General features: G+C 33.8%; 1 non-coding gene across 1 annotated transcript; it reads left to right on the plus strand.

Annotated features, from left to right (window-relative positions):
- Nucleotides 1-17,447: 17,447 nt before the first annotated feature.
- LOC143409041 (small nucleolar RNA SNORD35) lies at nt 17,448-17,528 on the plus strand. Its single transcript, XR_013092555.2, has one exon. It is a non-coding gene; the product is annotated as a small nucleolar RNA SNORD35 (small nucleolar RNA).
- The last annotated feature ends 7,735 nt before the right edge of the window (nt 17,529-25,263 follow it).

A 25,263-nucleotide genomic window follows, 5' to 3' on the forward strand; every position in this document is an offset into this window, starting at 1 on the left:
CCAGGGCATAAAACTTGGAAGAACAGATTCTGGTACTAAGTGGCAGCATTGCAGGCCATATGGGAACAAAACAGTATACATGGGGTTCAATACTATCCACAGCGTCAGGCGTTCATTAAGGATTTGCAATATAATTTATTATGGATACAGAGGGTCTACTTAATGTCTGTTTTTAGATTCCCTCTGTTATATGCTTTTCAGGAAATTTCTTTGATATTGGCAAGTATACTGACTGCTGGTGGTTATGTTTCTATTGCCCCTGCAGTTGTTTCTGAAAAAAAAAATATATGCATTTGGCAAAAGTTCTAAGAAACACTGATTAGTTCATCTGGTTTCAAGGGTCCATTAGTGAACTGATAATCATGGCTGAGGGCTTTACAACAGAAGGCAATTTGTTGTGGAACTATAGTAATAGGAAGCTTCTCAAATAAAACAGGGATTAACTGTGGGTATACATTTAATGAGTGTGATAAAGTCTGGTAAATCATACATGTGGAAAGACACAGAGAAAATTTTTCCAAGGTTCCAATTAATTACATGCATATTGTTTATACGTATTATTTGAGTCTGCAAGATATCAAAATATCCTTTACACATAGTGCTTAGCCTACTGTACTGTGCTATTATTTTTGTGCCTGTGTACATGTTTCAAATGCTTCTGTCTCTTACAAAATATATGTTGAAACTTTGTCTTCATCATGGTGGTAACAAGAAGTGTACAAACTGTGCATGGTGGCAAACACCTGTAATTACAGTGATTCAAGAGGCTGAGGTAGGAAAATTACAAGTTTCGGGGCAACTTGGACAATTCATCAAGACCCTATCTTAAAATAAATACCACAAAGTATTGGGTGTATTTTAGCGGTAAAGCAGTTCTGGGTTTAATCCCCAGTACCATAAACACACACAAAATGTCATTTTTATATGAAAATACTTATTTACATGAATAAGTAATGAGATCTCTAAGTAATTAGTGACTTATAAAAGGAACAGAGAAAAATAGCTTAGCTCCTCTTTGCCCCTCCACCTTCTGCCATGTGGAGATGCTGCCTGGACAAGACATCATTAATTCAGCAAGCTTTCAACAGACTTCATGCCTGCGAGCACCTTGATCTTGTATTTCCAAATCTCTAGAACTGTAAGAAATAAATTTTTCTTTGTTATAAATTATCCAGCCTCTGGTATTTTTGCTGAAGCAGAACAAATGGACTAAGGCACTCTGCTAAAGTTTATTCATTTTTAAATATATCAAATCACCAAACTACTTATTTCTCACATTGCAGACCTCACTACGTATTTGCAAATGAATAAAATGATATAGGTAATTGCTGAATAGCAACATGAAATATTTTTTAATGAGGATGTTTCCAAAACTAAGAATGTAAGTGAAAGTTTAAAAAAGATAAACAGGGCTTAAAATTTCATCTGAAAAATTTGTAACTGGACTTTGTGATTCTCGGTAATTCTATTTTGATGTCTTTGAATGTTTTGGATTATTATTTTTTCCTTCTTCTATGCATGGTATACATTTCTGGAAGCTAAGCTCAAGACAAAACTGAGATAGAAGACAAGTTTTATTCATTTTTTTTTTTTTTAACTCGAGGAAGGTAAGTTGGAAACTCAGAATTACCACTGATAGGCAACACTAAAAGAAGAGGCTAATTTTGGCAGTGCAAAATAAGCATTATAAACTCTCCACCTGAAAGGAAAATGTGATGTTTAGAGTACTTTTATTCCCCTAAAGAATTCAAGTCCTTTTACCCTGCGCCATAGAGCCCAGCAGAGCAGAAAGACAATGACCAAGCAGAAAGTGCTATGTTGCACAGCAAACGTAACAGAATAAGTGAAGTGAATCCAAGAGAGTGAACAAGAAGGGAGAGGGAGGTTCTAAACAGAAATGCTCCTACCAACTCTGACAGAGGTAGTCAAGAGATAGCACAATGTTTAAGAAAGTGCAGAAACAGACTCCTTGGGTAAAAGTTCCAATTTCGTTACTCGTCATCTCTTGTATTTTAGGAAGCTTACATAATTCCCTTTTGCTTCAATTTCTTTATTTGAAAATTAGGCTTCAACCTCACTCAATTGTTGTGAGCAATAACTGTGATGAAAGATGGAATATATTGAACACTATTTCTGGCATATTCTAGTAGTCAGGGTAGGATGGCTACTATAATAGATCCAAAATTCTAGAGGGTAATAGTTATTTAATAATTAAAGTTTTTTTCTCAGTCCCACCTGAGTTCAACACAGATGGAGATAAATGCTTTCTAGAGTGTGGTTATATATCTCACTGGACCTCATGGCTCAGACTACGCTTAAATTTCTCTGCCCACCTGTCGGTCATGAAAATCATACTCAGGTGAGGGAAAACACGGAGCATCATGTGGGGCAGCATTAACAGGTTGTGTGGAAAAGCAACTCTATTCCACTGAGTTTCCATTTACCAGTGTCCAAATGACCAAACTAACTTTAAGGTAGGCAGAAAATCCCTATCTTATTGTGATCTATGAAGGAAAAAGAAAACAAAATATTAGTGTTCATTGCCTATCAATTCTGAAATACACATCTTTAGCTATTTATAAAAGTAAACTATTATTATTTCTATTAGAATAAGGTTCTAATTTTCACTAAAATAAGACAGAGACTTATACTCCATTTGTGCTCTCTCTTACAAAAGGCCTTAATTTTTAATCCAAAGCCAAAGAGAGGAACAATATTGCATGTTCTGAAATGCTTGGTTGGCTAGTTAACAGCATAGGCAAATTATTATGAGTTGTATTGTTCATGTCTTGCATGATTAAAGGTAGATTACAGTAAATAGATTTTGTTTGCGATAGATCATTCCAATATAGGTAATAGCAGTAAGAAATTATGTAATTCTCAGTGACTATTAAGAAGTCTCAGCATAAAAACACCAACAGGATCAGTGATAGTGGCAATGTGTGCAGGCAGATGAAATTTCTGCAGATGGGATGTAAAGCAAAGAAGAAAAGAGAAACCATACAACCTTGGTAAGAAATAATAATTTGTCTACTTAGAAAGCTTTTAATAAAACTTAACTGATAGTTTGTGCTAAGGATCTATTGATAATATGCATTGGCTGGTTCTTTTTCTTGGTAATTATGATATGGATTTGTCTTTTTATGTAAGGATGAAACAACATAGGATTTGGATTTAGGCTTGGCACAGAAATGAGCAATGCAAACTGTTTATCTTGATTTCAGTAGTTACATTAAGATTTTCTTAAAGAACAATACCAAATTCTACAGTGGCTGGTGTCATTCATCTCACATACAACATCTTTACTGTCAGATCCTGGCTACAACAGTAACTATCTCCCAAACACTGATGATTTGGAGAAAGAGGAAGACCAAGCTATATGTTCTCCTTTAACATTTCTTCATTGAAATAATACAGGTCATTCCTGCTCACCTTTTTAAAACCATTTGAGACTGATAATAAAGGGTAGATATGTGCAATCCTCCTTAGATGGACAATTCTGCTTATTACTTGGAAAGCACAAACCATTTTCTTGGTCTTGAACATCTATTGGACTATACCATCTACCTATGTGCCAATATCTACACATATATAATTTTTTTGAAACACACTTCCCTTTCTCTAGATTTAACTCAAGGTAAAGCCTGTTAGGTTTCCCTGACAGAGCCACATCACCAGTCTTTTTTGTTTTCTTTGAAGCATTTTATATAAATTTGGGAAGATCTATTAAACACCACTTAATTTGTGTTTACCATGAATTAATCTGACATTTTTCTTGCTCAAATATGTCTGTTTTGTCTGTTATTAGATAAGCAGAAAAAACCATTCTATCTTTCAACTTTCCAAATCTCTAATTTCCAGAATGCTTCTAATTTTTTACTTCTTTTAGTTTTATTTTCATCTTTGTTTTTAGAGTGCATTTTTTCATGTTGAATACTGGCCAAAATGACCTAGAAATTTTCTTAATATATTATTTTCTAACTTCTTTGAAAAATTCAAAAGTATCTTGCAAATGTTGCCTACCTTCTAAGTTATTTCAAGTAACACCAAGTAATATAAATTAGTATCATTATGGCCTCCATTAACAATTTTTAAACTCCAAATATGAATCCTTGAAATCAAAGGCCATTCATTGAAGTTTATTCATAACCACTTTCTGTATTAATTAGCCCACAAACATAATCTGCTCTTTTTTTTTTTTTTTTTTGTATAAACTCTTCCTAAGATTAGGGAAAAGTAAAGCTCTATAATACAGAAGAGTTCAGTAAATTAGAATAACTATTAAAAAATGACAATGGTAAATGCTCATCCATCAATAGTTACTTCAAATCCAAATGAATTCAGTTTGCCAATCAAATGACATATATAGCCTGAATGGGATTTAAACAATTTTTAAAAGTAATCCAACTATCAGCTGCCAACAAAAGGCCCCCTTTAGCATTAAGAGAATACAAATGTTAAAGGTAAAAACATAGAAAAAAAATCCTATAGAAATGGAAACCAAAAGAGACCTGGAGTGCCTATACTTAGATCAGACAAAATAGACTTTTAATTTAAAAATATATCAAAAAAGAACAAAGAAGTTCATATGTAATAGTAAAGTACTACATCTATCAAGAGGACATAATGAGTACAAATATAACAAATCCAAGGCTATAACTCTTCCATACATAAGCCAAATATTAATGGGACTGAAAGGAGAAGTGGTATCATTATAATAACAATAGAGAACATTATAACCCCATATAAAACAATAGATAGATCATCCAAACCAAAAACAAATGTTAGTAAGGAAGCAACAGACTTGAGTAACACTATAGAAAAATTATCTGAAAAATATAATCAGAATATAGTCAATCTATTCAGCAACAGCTGAACACATGTTCCTCTCAAGTACATGTGGGCGTTCTCCAGGTTATATCAAATGTTACACCACAAACAGCTTTTAATAAAGTTGAGACCAAAATATGTCAAGTATCTTTTCTGATCAAAATATTAGGAAAAAGTAACAACAACAACAACAAAAAAAAAAAACAAGAAAAAATAACATGGTAAAAATTGGTCAATATGTGGAGATGAAACAAAACACTACTGAATAAACAATGGGACAAAACATAATCAAAGATACCTTGAGACAAATGAAAATGGAAGCACATTTACTCCATTGAAATGTATGGAGTAAAGCAAAAAAATCCTAAAACAGACATTTATAACAATAAACAACTACACTAAAAACATAGAATTAAAAATAAAAAATAAACAAAAGAAAAAAAAATAGAATGGAAGAGAAAGATCTCCAGTGAAAATTATTACTTCAAAATGAAAGTAAACAGAAAAAGAATGACCTAAGCCCAGAGTTATCAAAAAGAATGAAGGAATAAACATGAAAGCAGAAGGAAATAAAATAGACCTAAGGAAGAAAAAAAAGATTTAACAATTTTGAGTGTTTTTTTAAAAGATATAATTAGAAAATTTAACCAAGAGTCAGGGATAAAAGAATGGATACTTAAAATCATAAATGAAACAGGAGACAATTACAATTGATGTTACAAAATACAAAGGATCTTAAAATACCACTATGTAGAATTGTATGCCAACAAATTACATGACCTAGAAGTGATTGAATTCATAGAAACATATAACCTCTTCAAGCTAACCATAATGGAATAGAAAATCGGAGAAAATAATAAGTGGACTGAATAATCAAACATCTCCTAACAAAAACCCGACCAGATGTCTTTTCTATTGAATTCTTTCAAACACTTAAAGAAGAATTCCAGCCAATCCTTATCAAATTACTTCAAAATCTGGAAGAGAATGGAAAACTTTCCAACTCATACTAAGTCAGGCATTATCATTGTAAAACAGCCAGACACTACAAGAAAAGAAAATTAGAGGTCAATATTCCTGGTGAATATACGTACAAAAATCTTCAAAGTGATACTAGCAAACCAAATTCAGCAGAACATGAAAAGATTCATACACCAGGATCAAACACAATTCATCTCTGGGGTATAAAGATGGTTCAACATATAGAAATCAATAAACATGACATGCTACATTAATGAAAGGAAGAACAAACATTATAAGATTATCCTAATAGATTCAGAAAGAGCATTTTACAATTGAATACCCTTTCATGACAAGTGGACTCAACAATCTATGCATAAAAAGAGCATACTTCAGAATAATAAAGACCATATATGACAAACCAAAAGAAATATAATACTCTACCACAAAACTGAAATATTTTCTTCTAAGATAAGTAATACAGTAAGGATACTCATTCTCACCTCTTCTATTCAACAAGGTACTGACCTCCTATTTAGAACAATTAAAGAAAGAAAAAGTTGATAAAAGCCATCAAAATAAAAAAGAAGCAAAATTTTTCTGATTGAAGATGGCATGGTCCCACAGGCAGAAAACCTTTAAGACTCCACCAAACAAACAAACAAAAATGAATAAACAAACTGACAAAGCTGCGGGATAAAATATCAATATAGTTATAGACATTAAAAATAAAATATCTATAAAATGATTCAAGAAAATATTTCATTTAAAATAGCAAAAAAAAAAAGAATATAAGAGGCATAAATTTAACTCAGGAAGTAAGAGGCTTTTACACTGAAAACTATAAAACATTGATGAAATAAAGTACATACAAATAAATGGAAGAAAATAATGTGTTCATGAATTATAAGTATTAATATTGTTGAAACATCCCATAGTACTCAAAATGGTCTTCACAGTCAATGCAATTTACATCAAAATTTGAATAATATTTTTCACAGAAATAGAAAAAAAATCAATATCTGAATGGAGCCACAAAAGACACATATCTTGAATAAGAAAAACAAATTTGGAGACATCATGCTTCCTGATTTCAAACTGCATTACAAATCTATAATAATTAAAACTCTATCATTCTAGTATAAAACTAGACACTGAAACCAAGGGAACAGAACTAAGGGATCACTACACCATCGAAAAAAAGTGGGAAAAGATAGTCTCTTCAGTAAATGGTATTGTTGAAACTGAGTGGTCACATGCAAAAATTGAAATTGGATCTTTATTTCACACCACACACAAAAGGTATCTCAATGGATTAAAGACTAAAATATAAGAACTGGATCTGTTAATCTCTTTGAAATATTTTTTTTTAAAAAAAGAAAAATTTCCTTGCCATTGATCTTGAAAGAAAAAAATTTTTTTAATAAGATACTGAAAGCACAGGCAACAAAGGAAAAAAGTAAGCAAATGGAACTACATCAAAATGGAAAGTTTCTGTGGAGCAAACAAAACTATCAAATTGTTGAAAAGGCAGCTCATGGAATGAAAAAAAACATATTGTAAACCATATATATGATAAGGGACTGCTATGATTTAAATAAAGTTAGACTCTGGCTGCCAAGGGTTCATGTGGAATTTAAATCCCATGAAAGACAATAAAACAATAGACACACAACCTGACTATGGGGTCTATAGGTCAGGCCTTTGGAAGGTGATTAGAATTATATAAGGTCATCAGGGTAGAGCTCCCAGGATTTAATGAATACTGGTAGCTTTATAAGAAGGAGGAGAGACCCCAGTGTAAAACCACATTCACATTCCCTGTTCTTGCATGTTATGCTGTGTGCACTTTAGGACTCTGCCAGCAAGAAGGCTGTCACCAGATGTAGACGTTTGATCTTGGATCTTGAAAACCATGAGTCAAAATAAACCTCTTTCCTTTATACAGTTACTCAGTCTCAGGTAATTTGCTAAAGTCATGTAAAATGGACTAATACAGAAACTAATATCCTGTATCCTAGAATTTATATAGCTCAATACCAAAAAGGGGGGTGGGGTAACAAAACCATCTAAAACAGTCAAATGACCCCAACTGACTTTTTTTTTTTCCACAAAAGACTTATAAATGGCCAATTGTCAAAATTACTAATCATCAGGAAAATACAAATCAAAATTGTTACAGTCTGGATATTAAGTATCACCCAAAACTCCTGTTTTAATGCAAGAATGTTTACAAGTAGTGATTAGACTGTGAAAGCTGCAACCTAATAAGACCGTCCTAGTTTGAATGACTAGATGATGATAACTGTAGACAGGTGAGTGTGGCTAGAGGACATTGGTCACTGGGGGTGTGCCCCTGAAGGGCTCATCTTCTCTTTAGTCCCTTTCTTACTTCCCTTTCTCTCTGTGATTCTGAAGCTGCCATGAGCAGCTTTCTGCAACTGGGTCTTTCCCCTATGATGTGTTAACTCACCTTGGGCCCAGAGTAATGGAGTGAGCCACCTATGAATAGAACCAATGAATGAGACCTCTGAAACTAGAAGCCTCACATAATCTCTTCCTCCTCTAAGTTGTTCTTCTCAGGTATTTTTGCTGACAGTGATACAATAGCTGACTAAAACAAAAACAAAAATATTGTTCTTGCCTGTAAGGGTGGCTATTATTAAAATATCAAAAAGATGAATATTGGCAAGTACATGGAAAAAAAAGAAAAAAACAATTATTGATGGGAACAAAAATAGGTATAATTATTATGAAAAACAGAATGGAGGTTCATCAAAATTTTTAAAATGCAGTTACTGTATAATCCATTAACCCCACCTCTGGGTATTATACAAAGGAGTTGAAATCAGATTTCAAAAAGATATCCAAACTTCCATGTTCACTGTAGCATTATTCACAATGTCCAAGCTATGAAAACCACCTAAGTGTCTGGAGTGATGAAGGAATAAAGAAAATATGATAAATAGTACAACATAATATTATTCAGTCTAGAAACAAAAGGATATATTGTCATTTAAGACAACATGGTTATACTGAGGGGTCACTTTGATAAGTGGATTAAGCGAGACACAGAGAGACAAAATAAAGATAATCTTATATCTGGACTCTAGCCGACTTGTAGAGAGTAGAATGATATTTTCTGATGGAATGAGGCAGGACTTTTGTGGGAAGAGGAGATAAACATTAAAGAGCACAAAGATTCACGCAAGAGCACAACATAGTTCAAGAGATCTATAATACATCGTGCCTATACCTAAAGACACTGAATTGTATACTTAAAATCCCTGAGAGGATATATCTTCAGTGTACTTATAAACAAACAAAAAATCTCCAACCCAATAATAATAATAAGGTAGGCTGCAGAAACATTGGATGTTGTTGGATATGTTTTAGTCTGGAAGGTGGTACAGGTAAATATCCATTAATTCATCAAGATTTTATGTTGAATATATACAGTTTTTTTCATATATCAATCACACTTCAATAAAGAGGTTTTCTTTTCTTTTTTTTTAAAGTGCTTCTCTAGGCAGTCTAACTTAGCTCTACAACTCTGTATACTGTTTGCCTTGCTCTTTTCTCAGTTCACAAATGCTTGTTGTTCAATGACATAGAGCAGGTTAATATCTTAATCTCAAATAAGCATTCCCAAAGAGAATCATGCACTGATGGACTCCAGGTCAATGACTCTTAAGGGAAGGTGCAAATCTGTGAAAAGGATTAAAAAAACAAAAGCTGTTTTAGAGAAATGCCACCCACCTTGATCCTGAAAACATAAAATAAGGTTTATGTTTTAATTACATATAAAAACTAAATTTTTTATTTTGACAGGATGATTTTTTTATCTATATATGACAGTAAATGCATTACAATTCATATTACACATATAGAGCACAATTTTTTCATATCTCTGGTTGTATACAAAGTATATTCACACCAATTCGTGTCTTCATACGTGTACTTTGGACAACTATGTCCATCCCATTCCACCATCATTTCTAACCGCATGACAGGATGATTTTTTAAAACAGGTTTTTTGTTTCAAGTTCATGGTTTTGTTTCCTGCTGCTTATTAAAATAATACCAAGGCAATCATCTACTTTGTTAAATATCCTCCTATTAAAAGAATTAATTGATTATTATATCAAAATGTCTATGTACAAATGTTTAGAGAAAAAAATGTCCTTTCTTCATATAAGTAGAAAATATTTATCTCATATGTTTTATCAAGTACATTGACAAAATAATATTAATTATATTTAACTTTTATAATAATCCTAAGAAGTAACATAACTCCTTGTTTAGCTTGATAAATGAGTAAGTAAGCTTCAGTAGGATTCATTGCTTTGCATTTATACAGCAATAAGAAAACTTCACATTTTGACTGTAGACTCTTCTCCAGGGTTCTGTCATTCCACTGACTTGCCACTTAAATATATTAACAGATATAGGCCAATTTGTTACAATCATGGGAAAATTAGATAAACCATAAGGCAAGTGACTATTACACATACTCCATAGACATTTAATGTCATATCATCTAAATTTCCTTAACATGTAACAGGGTAGTTTAATTCCTACCTATAAACCAATAAATATACATTAAACAAATAGATAAATGATTTCAATCTAAGTCAACTAATGTAATAAAGAGTTTTAGTATTTTCATTAACTAGGTTAAGAAAAGGTGATATATCTCTCTCTCTCTCTCTCTCTCTTTCTTTCTTTCTTTCTTTTTACCAGGGATTGAACCAAGGGGTGCTTAACCCACCAACTCACATCACCAGCTCTTTTTTATATTTTATTAGAGACAGGGTTTTGCTGAGGTACTTATGGCCTCCTTGCTAAGTTGCTGAGGCTAGCTTTGAACTTGGAAACCTCCTGCCTCAGCCTCCCAAATCACTGGGATTACAGGTGTGCACCACTACTCCCAGTGGAAAAGTTGATAATTTAAGAAAGATTTTGTTGCTATTTAATATCTTTTGCATTAAAATAAATTAGATATTTAAAATCAAAACTAAACATTTTGATTGACTAGAAAAAAATAATTGAGCTACATCCAGTGCTTAAGGAAAATTAATTCAATAGTGTAATAAAATTTACACAGTTAATTTCCTCAGAATAAGCGGAAAACATTTTTTAAGTTTTGTGGAGATTTAATACTTTAATATAAATTATTATTTTTGCTGTTTCTCATCCAGTGATCTGGCTGCTATTGACTCTTCTTCAGATATAATGAAGACTTAAATGACTCCAACAGATACTGCATTGCCTTGAATCCTCTGTCTATAGTGACACATTATTCAGAAATTAATGCAATTCCATAAATGAATAACAATTAAATGAATACTCCTAATAATTGTTAGTGTACAAGGGTTTTTCTTCTTCCATATAATCTGAAAAATTGATGTAGCTATGGCTAGATTCGCATTTTTTTCAAAGTTATCCAACACACATACTAACAACAAAGAATAAAATAAACAAAAAATAAAAAGATAAAAAGTTATTTTAATATGTAATTCAGGATAAATTTTAAATGACGATACTCAGATTTTTCCATGTCCTTTGATATGAGATTGATAAAAAGAATGTTTGTTTTTTTTTTAAATTTTTTATTAGTTACACATGACAGTACAATGATCTTGACATTTCATAATATGAATCAAATGGGGTTTAATTTCTCATTTTTCTGAGAAATTTTGGGTTTTTAACACCTAAATCTGTAAAACTGTCTCTGAGGAAGTTATAATTTAAATGATTATGTTAAGCATAATATGTAATTCAAGAAATAACAATTTTATCATGTATAAGATTACTTTTGCCACAGCTATCAAAATCATAAAGAAATCAATGTAAAACCATATTCCAATTAGATGTGATTTGGGAGAAAAACATGGTTCATATGCTATGGTACTGCCACTTATGTGTTCATCAAATGTTGTGTAATACTTTTTTTTTTTTTTTTTGGTAGGCTCATAGAAGGTATTGGTAACATACAAAACAAACAAATAAATAAATAATACTCAATTGTTGAGGAATTTGTATCTACCAGCGAGTCTAAAATGTTAAAAACATGAGCATTGAAATATGCACTGTGTTAAAGTCATGTTATAAGAAGTAATGGAAGATCTAACTGGTTCAGTTTTGGGAAGACTAAGGTTACTGGACTATCATACCTGTGTGATCCTGTGTGTGCTTTAATCTGTCTCCTCTTCCTTTGCTGGATTATTTAGATTTCACCCTCTTCACTCCATGTGATACTTCTGAAACTTCCAATTACTATGTTCCTCTATCACAGAAATCTCAAGAAGTTCCTCAACACCAAGGCCTTTGGTGTGATCTGGTGTGTTCAGTTCTCTCCAAGTCTTCTCTAGGGTTTGAATAGGAATATGAAAACTGGAAAGGAGCTGATTTTAATACTAGTGATGAAAATCAGGGCTGAGTCCTGTTTCCCTGATGTTGAAGATCTAACACCAGAGACATGCTGAGGCAAGCATAGAAAGCAAGTTTTATTTAAAGAATTGAACAAAGATAGACTTCTCAGAAGAAAAGAATCCCAAAGTTGGGTGTCTAATGAAGTGGAGGTGTCTGCCTCTTTTATACATTTTAAGTCTTATTTGTTCTCATGCTCTCTCTTCCCCCATCCAGCCTACACAACCCAAAATGTCTAGTGATCCAAGGGCAGGAACAAAGCTTTCCAAAGGGTATAGGTCTGAAAGAAGTCACTAACTCCAGGTGCAATTTGGCAATGGCAGGAGTGCTCATTATCTCCTTGCTAGGAGGAATAATTCCCGGGAGGCAGGAAACCTTGACAACAGGTGGTGGAGGAGTACTCTATAGGTATTAGTATTTTTTTTTTATTATTATTTTTCCTTCAAACCAGCCCTCATCTTCCCAATCTGACACAATTATTCATTACCTACACTGACTGTCCATTTGCCCCTCAGCCTCAATTTTTCTACATGGGGATATTGGGAATATATTTTTCCAGGAGATATTTGGCCCACACTAGACAATGACATCAGAGAACAGCAGACAAAATTCCCCAAGGAGAGTCTTCTAAATCTTTCCCCCAAAAACCCAAGCAGAATCAAGCTTACCAAAAAAAATGTAGATGAGTTTCTGAATGTATGTCATTCATTCTACCACAACCTGGTTTTTAAAGATAAATTGTTTTTACTTCTTGATTAAAATGTCCTGCTATTGTTCTGAAATTGGGTAAAATGATAGCGAGGAAAACCTACTGGAGGTGGAGATATTCAAATTAAATTTTAATGAAACAGATAATGTTTGAGTGGGCGTGGGTATGTCTATAACTGAACAAAATAAAACAGTTTGCGTGGCCAGGCTAAGGTGGGGAACATCTGTAATCCCAGCAGCTCAGGAGGATTAGACAAGCGCATCCAGAGTTCAAAGCCAGCTTGAGCAAAAGGGACACTAAGCAACTCAGTGGGACCCTGTCTCTAAATAAAATACAAAATAGGGCTGGGAATGTGGCTCAGTGGTTGAATGCCCCTAAGTTCAACCCCCAGTACCCCCAAAACAAAAGAAAACAAAACAAAACAAAAACAATTTATGTAAGTTACCAAATAAGAAAGAGTAAAATACATTCAGGAATGCAAGCATGATGTGGATTTCTAGAAAACAGTGCTGGTGCTGGATACCTCCTTAATAGTTTTTTATAAACGTGTATCTAGTATAGTAATTTGTAGAAATGTGTAAACAAGGCCTCTGGCCTTGAGCTGGGGCTTCACAGAGATGTGTACACTTCTAAGATAAGTTACCAATTGGGCTCCATGGTAACAGCTGGCAGGGGAAGGAAAGAAAAGGGAGAAGAAGCTCTCCCCTTCTCAGGTGTTATCCTTGAAGGGTTAACTTGCCCAGAATAGTGAAAGAAAAGAGTGCTTTTATGTGAACTTCTATAGACTGTGGACTTCTGAGCCCCTTCCCTTACATGCTGAGTATAAAATTCTGAAGCTACCTGAACTCGGGGTTCAGGGGATTGATTGATTACAGCAGAAACTGGGCCCTCTGAGCCTGGCTGCTGTCAAATAAAACTGTTTCCTGCTATCTTTGGTGCCTTGTCTCATCTATCCCTACAACAGGGGAGTTAGAATTTATGAAGAAATTATCAGAAAGACCTGAGGATTTAATGAGGGTATCAAAGTTATGAAAATTATATTCTAAGATGATCTTACACTAATATGATAGGGAAAAATACTAAAGCAGTGAAGCCAGAATTAGACAGGCAGTTAGTATAGATAGGTAAATGGAGTCAGGTTGGATCAAGGAGGTCAACTTTGAGTGAGTCCTGGAAGTTGGAAACTGTCCCCTGAAGGATTGAAATGTTAATTCCTTCAGAGTTCTCCTTCCACCATCAAGAAACTGCCCCTGCTCCAACCTGTTGCTAAGGTAACCTGTCTCAGGAATTGTCACTCCCTGGGAAATAAAGTTGTTAATGCTTCCTGGACTGCAACATACTGCCCATCTCCCTTCAGCTCACCTATTTCTCACCTTTTGGCCATTCTACTGAGCATTCCTGGGCTTCATGAGCATCCCTGGGCCTAGCCATGGTACTCTGGAAGGAGAAAGATAAGAGGAAGAGGGCAGGAGAAAAAAAAGAAGCCTAAGACATATAAAAATGGCTGAACACCTCGCTTCTTGAGATACCGGGACACCTGCTATGGCCCCCTTCTCCTTCCCAGGATAAGTCTATTTTACCCCTTTTTAAATAAACCTTGCTTTATATGCTTGCCTCAACATGCTTCTCTAATGTTCAAACTTCAACCTGTGAGGAAGCAGAATTTGTCACCAGCAGTATCAGCAGGAAACTACATAAAAGTCTGTTGCAATTTATGTGAGAATAATAAAGGTTTAAATTAAGGTATTTGTCAGGACATTTTAGTAGGAAGAGTCTATATTATTTGGTGCCAACACCATGTGTACAGTGAAGACAAGTGTACACTAACATGACTACTGCTTCTCTTGGTTGTGCAAAACAGACTATGGTGTTATTTACTGAGATGATTGTACAAAGAAATGAAATATAAAAAATGAAGAATTGTAAATTGCAAGTGATAGATAAATCTGTTTGACTAAAAATTCTGTGTCAATGATTCTTTTTGCCACTCATCAGAACAGTCCCTGTAAATCTCCATCTAAATGTATTTGACATTTCTCCAATATTTCCCCAACAGCTATCATGTTTTAGTAACTTATACCTTCAAATCTCCTTGTTTCCACTCATTCATTGGATAGTCTATAAACAACATATGTGGCATCCGGTATTCCATGAGGTGCAGATTCTGTGGTTTCCTGGCACGCTAACTTTTTTTTACAGTTGTCCATTTTGCTTCCTGTAGATGATGCTGATTTTTTCTAGCAATTGTCAAACTGTACAAAATTTTGCTGTTCCTGCCAATATTCTGGATATCTCAAAAATTTCTGTTGAAGCATTATTTTGCACTAAATTCAAGTTCTATTTGATGCAGAAGTTAAAAGGAAGTGTTTTCTCACTCTGAACTTGATTATTGAAAGGCAAGTGACTCACTAAGAGATTTTATTAGCGGGAGGGGGGGGCGCGGGGGGGGGGTGTGCTGCCCGAAGGGAAAGAAAAGATCAGTAGCCCTGAAGGGGAAGAAAAGGATAGGAAGAGACAAGGAGAGGAAGAGAGTAGAGAGCACAGAGCATGAGCTTGCAAACTTCAGTTTAAGAAGGGTTGCTTGGATACTTGGTGATGCCGATTGGCAGGGTGACTCAGGAACTGGCGAGTGGACACTGTGTCCTGGGGGGATTGGGATTGGTTGAGAAAACTTTTGATATTGGCACCCTTTGGAGAGGAGGGAAAGAGGTAAGGGATTATGTGATGTTCTTCTCAACAGACAGAAACTTAACTTCAGCAGGGAGAAATCTGATGGGGGAAATAAATCAAAGGGCAAGGTCTCCCACACACCCAACAAGTATCAAAAGGAATGTTTCTTATATGACTAATGTCTTACAGAGTTTTAGTAAAAACTTAAAAAAAAAAATTGTTTGTTTTCCATTTTATTTACCCAGACCTACTTTTCCAAAACCAGGGCCCAGACTGGATAACATTTTTTATGGGTCACCAAGTTGTACCTTTATGTCATTTGATATTTTTAATTAATCATCCTGTCTGCTTGGATTTCTGTGCCTGAAGTAGTAAGTCTCACTAGAACACTTAATTGAATGGACTTCCCTTAGCACTTTGCCACAACTGCTCAGAACTCTCCAATTTAACTAATAAATTGTCAGACACCTCAGGGTACTGCTGACTTCTTTTGACTTTTTTTCTTGTTTTGATACTGGTCCTGGAAATCAGGATCCACCCCCCTTCCCCCCTCCTCCATGCATGCACGCGCGCGCACACACACACACCATAGAAAACAAGTTTTATCTTAAGACAAAACAGAGACCTAGACTGACTTCTCTAGAGAGAAGGTGCAGGGACCCAGAGCTGGAGCCTGTGGCAGTGAAGGTGTTTTGCTTTTTTATAGACCCCCCACATCCTTTCTTTCCTGGGGATGTGAGAAGAGGCAGGAAAGAGTAGCCCCAGGGATAATTGCTTGAGTGGAAAGTGTGATGATCCTTCCCCTCCCCCAGAGGAGTTAGCAACCTGTTGTGTTGTTGAGGGGCAGGAGGTAGTACTATTCTGAGGCTAGTGGTTAGCAACCCATTTCCTTTTCTTTGATAATTGGTTCCTGTCTTTCCAATCCGATCATATTTTATCTATGCTGACTACCTATTCTTTGTCCCTGTCTCAATTCTAGGGAATCATTCAAAATGCTTTTCCCCAATCATCCATAATGAATCCTGGCAAATAGATTTATGTATTCTATAGAATCTTAAATGGGATTTTTTTCTAGAAAAGATATGAAGAAATTATTTGGAATTAAATTAGTTTTTTTTTTTCTATGTTGCTCAAATAATCCAGTTGTCTTAAAATATTATGGGGTAGGTTTTGTATAAATTTCTTCTTTAAAGAAATCTGGCTATAGTTTTAATCACCAAATCCAACTGACAATAGGGAATTTTATTTGAAAAGTTTCTGGGATTAATAGGAGTAAGCCCACCTGTCATAGTCTGTTCAAGCTGATTCAATACCAGGTAATATACCATGTTCAAGGCCCTTTACAATGCAGTGGAGATGCTGCAGGTGAGCAAAAATTCCATAAAAATAATTTAAATTTTACTTTCTTAAGAGACCAATTGCTTCTTGCACTTTGGCATACAAACATAGTGTTTATTTATAGAGATAATTTCAATATGGTCTAAATTAAGAATGACTTATTTGTTGTTTGCCCCTTTAGTAATATTCTCTTAGCTAGTTTATCCTTTCCTGGAATAATCTTTATTGTAAGTCTCATAGTATTATTGCCATTCATAGGTGGTAAAATTAAATCCACTCAAATATTTTTAAAAATAAAAGCTATCATTTAATTCAAGATTTAATCTCCTACATTGAGGCCTGTTTCACTAATTTGCTCTTTTTATCCTTTTCCCCCATTTCCAGGTGGTATAGAGTTTCAGTGGGTAGTAAAGATGGGGAACATGAAACAAAGTCCTACTTAACTTGTGCTGTTGACACCTAGTTTTAGTATCCTGTGGATAAAGTATATTCTAAAATTCTAGCAGATGCCATCTGTTTTCATTAAGGTCTTCAGATGCTTGTCATGGGCACTGCTTAGAAAACCACTTGGAAGATCTAATGGCAAACACAGAACTTCCTGGTATTGCTACACAGAGCTTCTGATTTTCTTCAGGCTCTGGGTTAACACTTTACCTCCGTTTCTGTGGAATATGACACATGCTCTGTCCCCAGCCCTGAGGTATATTATTAGCAAGAGGAGACACAGAAGATGATTACTATTCCCACAATACCCAGCAAGCACTATTCCTACAAGAAGTACCAGAAGAACTTTTCTGTTCACCTTCTCGCCTGACTCAACAACATCTAGATCAGAGATTATCATTGAGGGCCAGTGTCAGCCCCCAACTCCCCAAGTGTGCATTAACATTATCCAGCACACCAAGACTGTTGGCCCCAGGATGCAATTCCAGAAGTTCTGAAGCTGGGTGTCTACCCACTCCCCCAAATGAAACACAGCAATTTTCCCATTCAATCAAAAAGAAAGAAAGAAAAAGAAAATTCTAAATATGTATTTTTGTTTTGTTTTGTTTTGTGAGGTGTTTTCATAGTTTTATTTTATACTTTCTCTGTATGGAGAATATTTATCCGTGGTTTTCTTAAAGTGCGAAATCTCATATTCTGGAACAATGTGAATTGGATATGGCCATACTTCCATTTCCCCAACTTCAGTGGCTTGCTTCTACACTTAGACTAAAATTGGATTTTCTTGCCATTGTCTCTGAAAAATGTTATCTGCCTCTGCTACCCTCCAACTATAATAGCTGCCTCTTTACTCACTTTATTTATGGTCTATGGACAATGCTTTTTCTAAAATATTACAGAGCATTCTCATTCAATTTACCTGAGTTTCCAAACAAAACATGAATATACTCTGTTTTTGATTTTCCATTTGGATGTGGATTCTTCTGTGTCTGTATTTTTTAGTTATCAAAGTGCCAGGCCTGGAGGAATGCTGCTACCGTCAATGCAAATGCATGTCCCTAACTCAAATGTACAGAAGCAGAAATTGTGGGGATAGGACCCAACATTCTGAGACCTCACAAGGCCTCCAGGTGATTCTAGCATGAGCCAAATATGAGAACTTTTATTAGAATATTAGAGACAATTCTTATACAAAAAATATACAATTTATTGAAAAAAACACAATGATTAAAGGACTAAGAAATGTCAGCAACTACTACAGCCTAAGGGAGAAAAGAACTGTGACTCATTCATTAATTTAAATAAATTTATTAAATATCTATGGGGTTGATCTTGCTGGTGCTAACTTTATACATGTGGCTATACACTAAGAAATCACAGTATAACACAAATGTATAAGAACAATACTCAAATAACACAAAACATAATTACAAGTTTTAATAATTTTGTATAAAAGCAAGTACAAGTTACTATAGTCTTTGAAAAATGTAATTTAATGGTTAGGGGTGTAGTTCAGAAGTAGAGTGCTTTCCTAGCATGTGCAAGACCCTTGGTTCAATTCCTACTTTAGCAAAATATATATAAATAAAATGTAATTTAGATTCTAAGATCAGAAAAAATCTGTTCTAGGAACTTATACTTCCCAGATGTCCTGAAAAATGAACCCAGACTTCCCAGCAGTAGTAGTGGAACACTAAGAGACATTTCAATAAAAAGAACATAAAAAACATGTTAAAAAGCTCTGACTTATTGTAATGCATTCTGCTGTCATATATAAATAAAAAAGAAAAATAATAATTAATTATTATTTATGAACTAAAAAATTCATCAGCATCATCACTGTCCTATCACCAAGTAAGTCACTGGGAAAGTCACAACTTGCAGAGCCTCCGCTCACCTGAAAAAAAACTGTCATATGACAATTCAGGGGTTTATTGCCCTAACTAGCCACTACTGCCTCAAGGAATCATTTGTACTTGAATAAAAGTTGCTAAAAACTTAATTTGGCTCTTCTTCTTGGTGCTTTTGAGAGAGTAAGTTGCAATTCACAAAGATAATTATTAAGGTCTGAATAGGAAGTGTTTAAATTAAAGATATCATGTTCACATTCAAGCATTGTCGGAATTGGTCCATTAAACAGCAGCCTTGACATGCCAGGGGCGGTGGTGCACACCTGTAATATGAGCTGTTCAGGAGGCTGAGGCAGGATGATTGCAAGTTCAGAACTAGCCTAAGCAATGGCAAGGTGCTAAGCAACTCAGTGAAACCATGTGTCTAAACAAAATGCAAAAAGGGACTGGGAATGTGACTCAGTGGCTGAGTGCCCCTGATTTCAATGCCCATTACCAAAATTAACAAAATAAAAACACCTCTGACTTGAGAGACATGTCTTCTCAGAAAATGACATTCAGTGGATGACGTGAATGACTGCCTAGATTCTATGTGCAGGGTATAGACAACGATAATTCCCTTTACCTCATTTGAAAAACTCAGAAGGCCACCTAGTCTTTAGAGTTCAGAGGAAGCTTTTGTTTTAAGTGCACCTCATTGAATTTCTGCCTAATCCTGCTTCTTCTTCACTTCCTCACAGCTTCAAAGGAACTTCATAATAAAGCTCCTGAGTCCATGTCTCTTTCTCAGTATCTGTCCCCAAGGAAGCTGACTCCAGAGAGCAATATGGCCATTGTAATTCCAGAGTACTTAGAAAGGGGTAAAGTGGTCTCAGATGGGCCTGGGCAGTTAGACAAATAAAGCTCAGATTAAATATAATGTGTTTGATTATAGTAAGTGCAATAGAAGTCCTTAAGAATTTTAGATATGATGAAGATGATCATTCTGGCCACTGAAATAGGGCCCAATTATCTCCCCTTTGCTAATATGAAATAAGGGATTTGGCTTTCTTTTCTCTCATGGTGATATTCTAATCTTAACAGTACATTGTCTTTCATCTTTAGAGTTCTCAATCACTGCCTTTCATAGAACAAGAATAAAATTATGTTGTAAGTGAGATTTTTAAGTTCCTTGAGACTCTTCTAAGAGTCTAAGTTTTCTAACTGAATTCTCAGGAACAATTAGCATGATTCTGAATACATAGTAAATGCTCAATACTGAAGTTGAATTAAAAGTTGCTCTTGGCACATGAGTTGCAAGAAAGGCGTTGGCTTTCCCTAGGCTGCCTCATCTGTCCTCATTATTTTCGAGTGTTCGTCACAGCTGCCTGCAGTCAGCTCTTTAGGCTTGGCAAGCACAAGGACTGGATGTATCAACATACTAAGAATAGATTTGTCTCAGGGGAACGGGCTCACATTAACCAAATCCCCAGAGACAGATGTTTAATGCCTGAACTCAAAGGTAGATCATCACATTTTCTCTTCTTCAGCAAACTACACTGAAAGCTCAAATATGACTAAGATGGTGCACGTACATATGTTAGACTAAAAGTCAAATTACAATCAGAAATGTGTTTGGTAAGCATCGAATCAGAAAAAAGAAAGTCACTATGTGATTTGAATATGTAAAAGCATCATTTCACTAATGTAACCTGATTCATATATATCTCAAATAAGTATTTTTCTTCCTTCTTAAAACTAGAAAACAAGTATCTTGGTTCTTCAATAAACATGCACAAAATTTATTTTCTTGGTGTTCCTAGCATCAAGGAACCATCTTCAAAGAAAGACACATTTTCTTAATGTTAATTACTGACATGGTAGTTAATTCCTCCTAGAGTACTCATATGCTTTTAGAATAATTTTCTACTATGTCTGATAAGACTGTATATAATTTATTTATTTTTTTCTGTTATATGAAGGTAGTGGAACTTTTCTATCAGATTGGAGCTTATTTTTACTATTTTTAACAATTGTATATCAGATAATACTTCATGAAAGCCTTGTGAGTGAGCATTTGAAGTAGGATATAATGTTGGGTAAAATTTGGTTTCTTAATATTATTCAGTATAATATTTTTCAATATCACTTAATTTAATATTACAGAATATTCTCTATTTGTTAATATTGTCATTAAAATAGAGTGAAAATAACCTTTCTGTAGAGTAACAAAATATTTATTGAATGTTATCTCAATTTGTTAAAAGAGCTGTATAAAACTGACAAGGCTGAGAAATATGTGTAGGTTAAAAAATATAGATTCCAGAAATTTTTGAAAATTTAAAAAATTGTACTGTGGATCCTCTTTGCTTCTAAGATTCCTTCCATAACAAAAGTGAGAAAACTGACCAGGTTCCAGTATAGTGTATATGTTTTTTCAGGATAATAATTAAATTATTTAATGCAGTTTCCCTTTTCCCAGGTTGTATATACATAATTTCATGCATCTGAGCTTAGACAAGATGTTTCATTCTCAATTAGATCAATAATGAATTCTGACAAGTGCAATATTTCAATGATTAATTTTAATTTGGTCCAGAGATTAAAGGAAGAAAAGAAGTCCCTGGTGAAAACAAAGCATTAGGAGGAATATCTGTATGGTATAGTTAAAAAAAATGAGAAATTAGTCTAGTTCTGTGATGAGAGGGTAATATGAAATTACCCAGTGTTTCTGATGTAAGAGTCCTCATTTATGAGGAGAGGGTAATAATATATGGCCCCCACCAGACAAGTAGCTTATAGAGGTTAATTGAAATAATGTATGCAAAAGAAGAGGCATGTGAAGCTTCTTAAAAGTTTTACTATTAATACTTAAAAGTATTGTAAATATAATTATAATATTCATAAATTTTACTAATAAAATGATATTCAAGCAAGACATCTAGACAAGACATCTTTGGTCATATTTGGTTCCAGGAAAGTTAGATAAGACTGAAAAATAAAAAAATTAATATATATCCACTTTCTTCTCAATCATTACTGACAAGTATTTGAACATTAAGCTTCTTGCTTTTTTATACTTACAAAATCAGGCAAAATCAAGCATATTTAAGATAAAAAGACAGAATAGTTTTTAAGTTTAAAATGTTTTGTTGTTTTGTCATAGTTTTACTTTGAAGACACCTTTATTTCTTTGGCCCTCCATTTTCTGCAGGCACAGGCACAATGATGTCAACTTTAATATAAATGTAGAACAGATTTGTTTTATGTAACTCTGCTGCCAAATGTACTGGATGCAAGCTTTTCCTTCTTGGTTCACTGCTTATGTATAATGCAAATGCTATGATAGCTCAGCAAGATATCATAAGGCATAAATGTCAGATTGATTCAATTGATAGTATTTATAATGTTGGATTCTTTTTTTTTTTTTTTTTTTGCATTTGAAAGCACAGATGATGAGATGTTCAAAACATGGCTGAGTCAAGCAGCAACCTCCAATAGAAACGGTCCATCAACAGCTCCATGTAATTATTCCTCTAGTTTCATCTCATATATCCACAGCCAAAAAACAACTTTCTAAACACATTTCAGCCCACCACTCTGCTGTTTACAAAGCTGCAATTGGTTCAAACTGCTTACCACTTCAAGTTACAAATCCATCTTTCATTTATTCATCAACTCAACAAATGTTTATTGCACTTGTGCCCTAGAAAGAAGCTATTCTAGGGGCTGTTAATACTCAATATTCATGTCCAATAGACTTGCATTCTATATATCAACTTCTCCAGAATTTTCATCTAGTACACTTAAGTTAATTCTATTATGGAAAGGATATTTTTCTGTGTGTGTATCCTGACTTTTCTCCTCCTACTCAAATTACTGGATTCCCAAAATATGGCTCATCCTGGTGTCTACATAATTTTTAGGTCTTTACTGAGTGAGTACCTAATGAACATTTATTTTTTTCTTTATTTGAGAAATAAATGTGCATTTCTTAACTTTATTATTCATGTTGAAAACTTAATAGCTAAGGTATGACCTGCTCTTTGTGGGAAAAACAATTGAATCGTTTATATAAACTGAGTATTTCTGCCAATAAATTTAATTTTTTTCAATCACCATTTTGTTTTCATGCAGTTTCAAAAATCCACTCATAGGCCAATATGAGAAATTAAAGAATATGTAATGTAAACATATATTTTACAATTACTAAAGTGTATGTAAAATGGACGGTTATTAAAACATTTATGAACATTTCCCTATCACAAAAATTACTTAGCATGCAACAAACCTATTTAAACCTATATTGACACTGATTTTTGTTTTCAAAATTGAGCATATAAATGCATAAAATGTACAAACAACCTCAAGAAGAAAGAATAAATAAAAATTTTATTTTTCAAAATATTGCATATTTTGTTTCACATTTGGAAGAAAATAATAAGCAATTGTTTGAAACAATGAAGCTCTCATCTAATTCTAATATTTATGTGTTAGAAAATTATTAAAGACATATATACACAAAAGTGCATATCTGACCCTGGTGACTACATCTTTATCCTTGAATTTGTAATGACATAATAAAATTTAAAATAGTTTTAGTAATTTCTGACTATAATACATCTTCAAAGAAACTAAAGTGTGCAGTCTGATTCATGACCATTTTATAATTTTTATTTGCACTTCTTTCTTGTAAGTTATATCTTTGTCAACATATAGCTTAACTGGAACTTTCCTGTTAAATTGAGTCACTAGGCAGATATTAGCTACAGAAGAAAGTAGAAATGAGGTAAGAAAGTTAAAAAAAATGTGTTGTGGAGTTAATTTACCATGGAATTCTTTATTGGTAGAAAATTGCCAGCCTAAAAGACATACTAACTTTTCTAAAGCCTTGGTTCAAGGATTTTTATTCTATTGTGCTTTTAAAAACATTCCTTGCAGCATTTATAGTACATTCTATCTTCCAAATAGTTTGAAACTGTCAACAAGCTAGTCCTCACAACACCCCTTTGAGGCAGGTAACCATTATTATTCTCATTTTACACTTGGAGAAAAAAATAGTAAAATGTTTGAAAAAAAGAACAGTTGGTGACTCAACCACATGGTGAAGCTGAGTTCTTCCCTATTACACAGGTCAATCTTTAACCAAAGTCTTATTCTACTAGTTACAACCCTTATAATTATATAGCTTTAGTCTATTCAAATATTAGTGGATAATAATTGAGTAATTACTTCATACAACACTTATTTTCTGGATAGACTTTTCTGCTATCCACTAAGAACTTCAAAATGAATAGACACGTATACATGAGCACACAAACACACAGGCATGGGTGCTGAGGTGAAATGGAAATCCATAATTATCATTCTCAGCAATGTATTTTAAGCAGCAGAGCAAGACGTGGTGATTCAAAAGAAAGATATTCTTTCTATTTTCTTTTTATTTTTTTATTTGCTAGTTACACAAGAAAGATATTATTTCTACCTAAAAATGACCAAAGAAAATCTTAATGATTAAGTATTTTTTATACTACCTTTCAAATACATATTGTAAATTTTTCTCCTTAACTCCAAATGCCTAAATCATTTCATCCAATTATTCTGTTAATAAAGTTAAGCTCCCTTTATTTTTCTTCTTCATATTTGCCAAAGGCAATTTCTAATAACCAAATTTATGTTGTTCTAGTCATATTTGTTATTAGACAAATTTAGAAAACTGGATCTTGGATGATAAAAATCTAACTTATTTTCCTTGACAAAGTCACCCTGTTCTTTTTCTTTGTCTCCAGTTTCATTGGTCCTTGCTCATTTAAAAGCATTGGGTGCTCTCACCTTGTGCTTGTGCATGCCTTTATTATATCACTTTTAAACTCTACTGGGATTATTTGTTTACTAGTTCTTTCCCAATCTAATCTACCAGACATAGACCTTTCCACAATTTCCTCCCATAGTAACTTAAAAAATAGCTATGTCATATTTACTTGAAGATTGAATAATCCAATGGAATGCAGAAATTTTGTGCATTTCAACATGTGTGGAACTATTCCAAAT

The sequence above is a fragment of the Callospermophilus lateralis genome, chromosome 10 (genome assembly GCF_048772815.1).
Source record: "Callospermophilus lateralis isolate mCalLat2 chromosome 10, mCalLat2.hap1, whole genome shotgun sequence".
Taxonomy (NCBI): Eukaryota; Metazoa; Chordata; class Mammalia; order Rodentia; family Sciuridae; genus Callospermophilus; species Callospermophilus lateralis.